The sequence below is a fragment of the Caloenas nicobarica genome, chromosome 15, assembly GCF_036013445.1.
Source record: "Caloenas nicobarica isolate bCalNic1 chromosome 15, bCalNic1.hap1, whole genome shotgun sequence".
Taxonomy (NCBI): Eukaryota; Metazoa; Chordata; class Aves; order Columbiformes; family Columbidae; genus Caloenas; species Caloenas nicobarica.
Window position 1 is genome coordinate 4,522,670 of NC_088259.1, and position 10,264 is coordinate 4,532,933.

Below are 10,264 nucleotides of genomic sequence, written 5' to 3' on the forward strand. Positions count from 1 at the left end.
TCCAGGAACAGACTCCACAGTTTCCCTGAGCCCCAGTTCCAGTGTTTCACTACTATAATGTGATAAAATTATTAAGGAGAACTTCCCTTGCTCTTGTCCTCCCACTGTGTGCTCTCAGGAAGAGCCTGGCCCCATCTGCCATCCACCTTCTCCCCAGGCAGCAATGAAATCCTCCCCTCACCTTCTCTCTGTCCCTCAGCCTCCCTTCTCCATCCCACACTCCATCCCTGCCCACCTCGGCAGCCTGTGCTGGACCCGCTCCAGCAGACCAGCACCTTCCTTGTCCTGGAGAGCCCCAAAATAGGCACAATATGAAACACAACTGGTTTCCCACACCGGGAGTCGAACCCGGGCTGCCTGGGTGAAAACCAGGAATCCTGACCGCTGGACCATGTGGGACCACAGCTGCCACTGCCACCTGCCTGGCCCTGGACCTGCAGGGACAGTCCTGCTCCTGGGCTCACGCACCTATAGCCATCCCCAGCATCACCCCATCCTTTTCTTTCCTGCTGCATCCCACAGCTTGGAGGGGAAAAACCCTGCCATGTAAAAAAAGGCAACAACCTGAGTTCGTTGATCCAGCTGGGGATTCTGCATCCCAGAGCCCGTGGTGGGACCGGCAGAGTCCATGCAAGCCCAGTCCCACGGGAGTACTGCTGCACAAAGCACCCCCAGATCGCAGTCCCACACACCTGCCCACATGCAGGTCCTTGCACCCACCTCCCTGGGGATTTGTGCTGCTGCAGAGCTGAAGGCAAGGTCACGCACAGGGCCACACAGAATTATTACCAATAATTGGTGGCACAGCATTGCAGGAGCTAATTCCACCCGGCACGAAGGCAAGTGCACAAGCTGCTTCCCCTTTATTTCATTTGATTACATTTTTTTGTTTTTGCATGATTCCCTGCAGTAAGTAGCTCATAATTAACAGAGGATGAATAACATTTCTGCCACTCTGCGTATTTAGTTTTCTCACAACAAATGAAAACATAATTGCCATTACACAGCCCCCTTATCTGAGGAAACACGCTGCAGTCGGGATGATGGAGATTTACTGATAGGCACACACTTCTTCAGCTACTCAGAGATGAAAACAAAGTGTTTGTGGCAGAGGGGCTGGAGCTGCTTGGCACATGGAACTGGCTTCCCACAGCACCTCCCAGCAGTCCTCTCCACCACGGGCTCACCGCCAGGACCTCAGGAGATCACTCAACGGAGGAGCTTCTCTGGAGCAAATGCAGGATGAGGATGCCTAGTAGGTGATGTGTGGGACATGGTCCCTCCTTCCCCTGTCCAGGGAAACCCCCAAAATGACAGGGTGAGGCAGGTCTGAATGCTTTACCAGAAAGCTTGGTGCACCTCTGAGTTCACAGAATCACAGAATCATAAAGTGGCTGGGTTTGAAGGGACCTCTGGAGATCATCCAGTCCAACCCACCTGCTAATGCAGGGTCACCAGAGCAGATCACACAGGGTCACATCCAGGCAGGTTTGAATGTCTCCAGAGGAGGAGACTCCACACCTGCTCTGGGCAGCCTGGTCCAGGCTCTGGCACCTCAAAAGAAAGAAGTTTCTCCTCATATTCAGATGGAATCTCCTGTGCTTCAGTCTGTGCCCGTTGCCCCTCATCCTGTCGTGGGGCACCACTGAACGGAGTCTGGTCCATCCTCTGACACCCACCCTGGAGATATCGATCAGCAGAAATAAGGCGTCCTCTCAGCTTCTCTTCTCCCGGCTGAACAGCCTCAGCTCTTTCACTGCATATGGGAGGAGATGCTGAGCAGGGCCAGACCTAAAGACGTTGACCTGCCTCCTTCAGTCTTCCACATGAAGCCACATTTACCAGTCTCACCCCGGCTGGAAGCATGTCGTGCAGGTATACGATATGCACGGCATGCTCCCATTTCTCTTCTAGAGCTCTTGTCCAGCATCGGAAGAGTGGGATTCTTCATAATTATTCCCAAACATCACCCAGTATTGCCTTGCTCTGTATGATTTCTTCTTCATCTTCTGCTGCTGCTACAAAGCAAAACACCCAGAGGCTCCGCCAGGGTTTCTACTGGGCACTGAGCAAATCCACAGAGAAAGACTCCCTGTCCCTAAGCCTCAATATCTGGAAAGCAAATCTAAGGGCAAGGAATTAAACGAGTTTTGAGGTGGAGCTTGATGACCTTACCAAAGTGATATATATAGAATCACGGAATGGTTTGGGTTGAAGGGCCCTTCCCAGCTCCCCCAGTGCCCCCCCTGCCATGAGCAGGGACATCTGCACCAGCTCAGGTTGCTCAGAGCCCCGTCCAGCCTGGCCTGGGATGTCTCCAGGGATGGTTCAGCCACCACCTCTCTGGCCAAGCTGGGCCAGGCTCTCACCACCCTCAGGGCCAACAATTTCTTCCTCATGTCCAGCCTGAATCTCCCCTCTAATTTAAAACCATCACCCCTTGTCCGATCGCAACAGGCCCTGCTAAAAAGTTCCTGCACAAGTGGAGAGCAGGACTTGGTGTGACAGAGGCTCCTTTGCTCCAGTTCTCCTCCATAACCAACAGTTTGATCACTCAGGTGAGTATTTTCCTACATCCAGGCCAAAAGATATTCCTTTTCATAGATTCAGATTCTGTACATACTCCAGGCGATGCCTCTATATAACTACACCAGCTCAGGCCAAACATGCTGTATTAGGAGGGTGCCTGCCAGCCCCCTACCAAAGGCTATTTCATTTTTATTTGTCAACCGCAAGTGATGAGCTGGAATCCAAATAAAACACAAATGAAAACCACTCCTCCCAAAGGGATTTACAGCCTTTCAAAGATTGAAAACAGACCTTCCAAAATGTTCCCAGGGCTGGGAGCTGAATGATTTCCACCTCACACAAACTTCTAGGATTAACAGTATTTTCAATGTGGTCAGAGACCACAGAGGCAGGGGAAGATCTTTGGTGACAGCCTTTCAAATGACATATGGGTACACTTTGTCACCTGCAATTTGAATGTGGATGTCATCAAAACACTGTCACCATATGTCAGTGATGCAACAGTCTCAGAACATGTCATAATAAATTACTTTTTCTAATTAATAAAAAGAGTTCTTCATGGGTTTTGAATAGTATAAGAGCACCTAAAAAGCCAGAAGCAAACAAGAAGACATCCAAGATCTTTTGAAAATGAAGAATTCTCTTGATAACTACATCTCTTAATGAAATACAAGCAATTAAACTAAAAGCCCTATCGAATGCTGCTTGTCACTCCACACATTGACATTTAATTGAATTTTTTTCCATCCCCTGGTCCCTTTTCCCTGATAAACAAATTCATTCACAACGGATCAGGTTTCACTAACCCAGAAACCAGATGATAGTCAATCAACTAATTGACACAACAAAGACTTTTATATGAAAAAAAAAAAAAGTCTAATTAAAGCTCAAATGAAATTTAATGATACACAGACATCTTATAGTAATGAACAGTCTTCTTATATTAATTACTCTGGTTTTAACCCTTTCCCTTCTCTGGCCACCAAAATCATGAGAAGGCTGGTGGAAGCAGAGGCAGAGCCCAGCAGAGCCACTGCATCCACCCAAGTGGGAGATGGCCCAGATGGAGCCAGATGTGCATGGGCGACCCCAGGGCTCTTCAGCTGTTCCAGGTGTCCTGGTTTTGGCTGGGAAAGAGTTAATTTTACTTCTAGTAATTGGTATAGCTCTGTGTTTTGGATTTACTATGAGAAGAATGTTGATAATACACTGATGTCTTGGTTGTTGCTGGGTAGTGAAGGACTTTTCAGCTTCCCATGCTTTGCTATGTGCACAAGAAGCTGGGAGGGAGCAAAGCCAGGACAGCTGAGCCAGCCTGGCCAAAGGGATATTCCTTACCATGTAATGACATGATCAGTATATAAACTGGAGTTGGCCAGGGAGCAAATACTGCTGCTGGGGAATAGATGGGTTATCAGTGTTGCAGGCAATGAGCAACTGCATTATGTGTTACTTGTTTTCTATATTCTATTATTATTATTATTACTACTATTTTCTCCTCCTTTGCTGTCCTATCAAACAGTTCATATCTCAACCTGTAGGTTACTTTTATCTTTTTCCATTCTGAGTTTCTCCTTCATCCCACTTTGGGACGGTTGAGTGAGCGAGCGGCTGCGTGGTCCTAGTTGCTGGCTGGGGTTAAACCATGACAAGGGGTTAAATTAATAAGTGCCATCACTACCTCTTCTTCTTTCCTACCTGATACCACGTTCAGAGGAACTGCTCCTCTGCTTGCCCCATGCAACTATGGTGTTCAAGCCTTTGTGGTGTCAGGCAAGAGTCAACATAGAGTGGGCCAGGACAGATGGATGGAGGGATGGATGGATGGATGGATGGGCAGACTCTTTGCTCTCTCACTGTGAGGCATCAGCCATTGCAGTGCTCTTTGGAACTGCATCCTGGACCAGCACCACAAAAAACATGCTCACAGAGAGACACCACCACAAGTCCTGCCTTCGATGAAATCTCCCTTAGCCTTTTGGGAGGGCAAAGAATCAGCCAACCCCCTCTCTCCAGATTTACCAAATAATTGAAAACTCTTGGGATTTTATTTCATCCTTAAGAGCCTTTCTGAATAAAGCGGAGCTTAAGGATGTGGTTAAAGTTCAGCAGGTGACTGAATGCTTTATTGAATCAGAGCTTGGGTCCACCACAAACCTGGGACAACTTGGGAGAGAAACTGAAAACCTTTCCTGATACCTTTCAGTGTCTAAAGTGAAAAATGCAAAAGCTAAACACATAAAGGGAAGTACAGCAGATACTTCATCCCTAATATACTTCAAATCTTAAATACATCTGTAAAACCATGGAGAGGTCCAGAAGAGATTCTCGGAGATGCTGTGGAAACTGCACATACCCCTCAATAGGATGGAAAACTTCATCCACATTTACTCAGTGGCTGGTTTCTGCGTGCTCCGACGCTACGTATAATCAGTCCTGATCAAAGTAGGACAGAAAATCATTCCTAAAATAGTGAGCAGCCATTTGTGGAAGATCCAAATAGAAAGAAGAGAGAAAAGCTCACCAAAAGGAATAAGAGTTAAGTTTTTAAAACATTTAATTGCTCATGCGAGCTGAACTCACAAACGATGTCAAGTGCCTTTTCCATTCCAGTTCCCCCTGCACGCGATGCCCTGGCCTTTGCTTGCTGCTCTTGGCTCTCTCATTAAGAAGTAGCTATTATTTTCACAATCATTTTCTAGTGCACTTTATACCACGAATAGAGCAAGCTGTTGTGAATGGTCATTTTGTTTCCAAGCAAGTTTTGGACACAAACGGCATCGAGTTCTCTCACCAGCTGAAAACACACTGGGATCCTCTCCCTCTATGAGGGTTTGGATACCCGTGGAGCTTGTCAAATGCCCAAGGCAATCCCAAAACCTGCTGCTTGCTGGGGCATGCCACTGCCATGAGAACTCAGTTATGTTAACAAAAGATAATAGGGCACCAGAGGAAAGAGGAAAGGGGAATTAGCAGCCCCGTCAGACTCGTTCAGGTAATTATGGTTTTTCTATCTAAAAATTGCAATGGCTCAGGAAATGCCATTTTATGATGTTGGTGCATTTGGCATAAACGTGAACGGAAAAGAGTTCATTCTGCAGTGAAAACCTTTTTCTTTGAACAGGTTTGTCAAAGGTAAAATTACTGCAGAATTTATTGCAACCAGAAGAAATCAGCTTCTGCTTATTGCCGAACCCAAGAGATTTAAAGATACTAGAGCACGCAGACTGCTTGAGCAGCCGCATGAAATCCTGCCTCATCCTCCCAGAGTGGAGGTCCCCCATCCCCACCCTCTGAGAAGCTCAAAGCCATGTAGCCTAGATAGCAGGTAACTGGGAGAAAAAATGAGATTGCTGGAGAGGAGAAAGAGATGATGTAGGGAGAGCAATCCCAGAAACAGCCTTTTTTTCACAGAGCCCTTGATAATGGAGACAGCTTGTTCTGGTCCCCACACGCTCGCAGCCCTTCCCCACACATCTCAGCCCTCCCCAGCAGAGGTTTCTGAGCCCAACCATCAACCCCCTAAAGGCTGAGGGAACGCGGCGGCACTGGGACATGTCAGGAGAGGGCTGAGACAGGGCTCCATCCGATGGAGCAGGCAGACATGCAGCCACGACGAGTGTCTGAGCACAACAGGACCAAAAAGCACCCCAGAAACATCCCGGGAGTGTCTGCAGCACCTGGGAAGCCCCTTCCCAGACCCTCCGGAGTTGCTCCCATGGGAGACGGAAACAACAGGGAGAGGAGCTGCAGGGCTTGTCTGCAGTGCAGTTGAATTTTCCCCAATCTATTTAAACATATTGCTTGACATTCACAGGGACGGCAGCCTGACAAATGCTAGTACTCTAAGGGTTAAGCTCTTTTAAATGTCTTGGGAGTTATTTGTAAAGCTATTACTTCTGAGTTTGTTAATAAATCAGGATTTAATACACCTGAGTTACATTATCTTCCTGTTCTAATGTATAAATCCTGTCACTAAACCTTCAGGTCCAAGTGCTGTGTGCTTTTAGTCTTAGGTTTAGCTACCTGGTTTCTAAAACGTTAGATTGTTTCACAAGTCAAGAGATGGATTTTTAAATCCTTCAAATCTCGCAGCAAGTATACAAATCTGTGTCTGGAGTTACAAATCCGATCAGAAGGTTTGTAAATCCTACAAAAGATTTATTTGAAAAAGTTTTCATTTACAAATTCTTGCTTTGCCTTTGGGACACGTAAGTGACTTATTTGCAAAGGAGGATTCAGCAGACCTGGGTTAGATTGAGAAATCCTTCCCTTCACTCGTCACGCTCAGCACAGGATAAATCCTCATCCAGCCAGTCTATATCTGTCTCCCAAATGAAGTTTGGGGTTAGTAAACATAGAATCATAGAATAGTTTGGGTTGGAAGGGACCTTCAAAGGTCAAACCCCTGCCATGAGCAGGGACATCTGCACCAGCTCAGGTTGCTCAGAGCCCCGTCCAGCCTGGCCTGGGATGTCTCCAGGGATGGTTCAGCCACCACCTCTCTGGCCAACCCGGGCCAGTGTTTCACCTCCCTCACGAGCTCCAGAAAAGTCAATGGAGAGGAATGGATCCTTTGGAGGAGTGTCAGCCCCGTGGTTTAGACACCATCTTAGGATGCCTGTGCTGTGGAGATGTCTCCTCTCCCCACTAATCGCAGAGGGAGAGGGACATATCTCAGAGGAAAGGCTTACAGTGAGAGTGCTTGAGTGAGATCCACTCTGTCCTAGATATGAACCTGAGGATCACTCACGCCTTCAGAAATTTGGCCTGAGGAGGTCAGCGGTAGAAGTGGTGAAGCCAGGTGATGCCATCCCCACTTGTCCCAGTCTTTTTGCTGCTCTTCCTGCCAGAGATGAGTTTAGTGGAGTCCCACCAGCCACGGATACACCTGGCATCCCTAAATAGAAGATGCCAGCCACCAGCGATGGCTTTTTGTCCTCTCTGGTGCCTCAGCATGGTGAGTCACAGCAAGGCGTGCAGCAGCGATCGGCCACAGCCAACACTGCTCAAGGAAGATCTCATCCTAGACCCTACCCAAACCCAGCTGAGGACCCGCAGAACCAGAACAAACTGAGTAAATTCGTCCAGAACACAAACTCTGGTTTTCCCCAAAAAATTCAGGCTTCCAGCACAGTTTGTATTTTGCCAGGAAGAGGCAGTCGTGCAGGTGAAGTAAGGATGGGTATGGACACGCAGGGAAAACAGCTGAGCTGCAGCAGCACACCTGGTTACTGCTCAGGTACTCAGCCCATCTCGACTGCAGGGTGAAAACCTTCAGCCTAACACACCAACACATTTCCCTTTGCAACTGAAGCAGTTCCTATGGCTCCGTCATTTCTATAGGTGCTCTGACAAGCAGTATGTAACAGGGTACTTAAAGAAATCAGGAAGATCAGTTTGGGTTACCTCAACTATTAAAGATTTTTTTAATCTTTTTTTTCTGCGCTGCTTCACTGTCTGGTTTCAGGCCCTTCCATTCATCCTAGAAAATTTTACTAAGACATGGACGTCTGAGGACATGGAGGCAAATATAAAATGAGAGGAAAAAAATCAGAAAGGTTTTATCAAAAGTAGATCACATTAGACTAATTTAATATCATTTTTAATAGGAAAACAGAGTGGAGCAGAGGAGGTAATCTATCTAGGTTTAAACAAAATATTGCATACAGACCCTGATGGGAAATTAGTCTGTCACTAGAGATTCTTCCCAGAAGGAGCTACAGGAGTTACAAAGTGGATGTGGATTCAGTGAAAGGGAAGGCTGTACAGAATGAAATTATCAGCCTGGAGAGCAGTGCTGAACAGTGCTGCTCAGGGACCAGCCTCGGGGTCTTCATGCAAGGGTTAGGTGTGCGCTTATGAAATGGGGGATATTATGAAGTTAGAAGGTATCGCCAGTGCTGAGGAAGTCCAGATTTCCACACTGGAAATGCTAAAATGAATACCAAAACAAAACAGGGTCTGGCCACAACATCTTCTGCCTCACTTGCTTGTCCTGGGCCACCGCAGGGATGCTGGAGATGCAGCTGCTCTGGGTACCAGCTCCCCATGCCCTGAGCTGCGTGTGCTGTTTGCATCCAGCCCATCTGCATCCCGTCCTTTGGTCCACAGCAATAAGGGCGGACTAATATGAGATGGCACTTTTTAATTATTAGATCTCCAACTTCAAATAAAAGACATATTAAAACTTCCAGGAGCAGATGCAGCTTTAAACTTTGGCTTTAAATTAAAAGAAAAAAAAATCCTGAAAGCTAGTTTGGTGCTGCTTCTCTGTATGCTTGAAAATCAGAAATGGCTTTGCCGTCTCATACTGCTGCTGTTTGTCCATTCTTCCTGTCTCTGTTTTCATGTTTTCATTTTTCTATGGCTATGTGGAACACATTTCTCAGTTAAGTACTTGCTTTTGAGAGTTGTTGCCATAACAACGGTTTCATTCCACGATATGCACACTATCTCTGAAATACAGAATTTCTCCTTAAAGGAGCATGTGCCACACACATCAAAGAGGAATATGGACTCATTATTTTTACATTATTTTGTGGGCAAATAGATGTTTGCCAGTACAGTTTTTTCTAACTGGATTTTCTTGTTCAGTGGAACTATGGTTTTTTTAAGCATTGCTATCTTATAGTATAATTTTTGCCTGAAACCCAGAACATTAAGAGACAAGAATCTTTATTGTAGTTTCTTTTCTCCAAAGGTCTGAGAGAACTACGCTGCAGTTAATGCATTTAAACCCCATCTTATTAGACAGAAAAATTATGTAAATAAAATCTATTAAAAATGCATAGTTCTTGAAGTAAAACCTCTATTTTACTGTAAAAATTGGTGGTAGAAGGAGGGAGAAGGGCAAGAATAGTCAGGTTGCTTCATTTTATAATATGTTGCTTTTGGTGGTCTCTGCAAGGTGCATTACATATGCAGCTGAACTGCAACTCTTTCCAAAAAACTGCCCTCCCAAACTTTTCTGTGGCTGAAAGATCAGAAAAACAGAGTTTGCACATGGGCAGGACCTCACTCCCATTGGCTCCCAGTTCTCTTCTGGGCCAGAAGTGAAAAAATGAGACAAGAGCTGACCAGAAGCCAGGGATGCTCAGAAAAACCTTGTTTTCAGCTTTACCTTTACACCATGTGCTCTGGGGTGGTGGTGTTGGGTCTTGGCTATGAATGGGGACACGGACATTTCTCCTCAAAGGAAGCCCCCTCTCAAGGAAACCAAGGTGGGCTGTGGTGATGCACCAAGACCAACCGAGCTTGCAGATGGCTTTTCTGTTGGACCGTGTTTCTTGTGCCTGGATGAGACTATGGAGAAAGGGGCATGTCCAGATGTGCTGCTCATACATGTGAGTCCTCAGCATGTGGTTTGCTCACTATAGAGGCATGAAGCCATGAGAAATAAAGTGAACTTTAATTCATACATTAATTTCTAGGACCCTTAGGAAAGTCAAGCTTTAGACTACAAGCTCATGGAGATCCCAGCTGTAAGAGCTCTGCAGGATGTGCATCCTACAGCATGTGCTGGAGAGCTGGGGTTGGTGGATGGCTCAAGCTCCTTCAAGAAAGCTCAGCATGGATGTGTTCCTATGGCCCCAACATATGCTGACCACTGGTCGCACGGATGGAGGAGATTGGTCCTCACAACCCAATACACTTGTTACATCCATTTCTTCACCCACCACAGATGATGGACACCGCTTGGCACTGCAAAGCCATCACGCTCCTCCCGCATCAG

The 10,264-nt window shown here is 46.5% G+C and overlaps 1 non-coding gene across 1 annotated transcript; it reads right to left on the reverse strand.

Annotated features, from left to right (window-relative positions):
• Window positions 1–327: 327 nt before the first annotated feature.
• Window positions 328–399, reverse strand: TRNAE-UUC (transfer RNA glutamic acid (anticodon UUC)). Its single transcript has one exon. It is a non-coding gene; the product is annotated as a tRNA-Glu (tRNA).
• Between the last annotated feature and the right edge of the window lie 9,865 nt (window positions 400–10,264).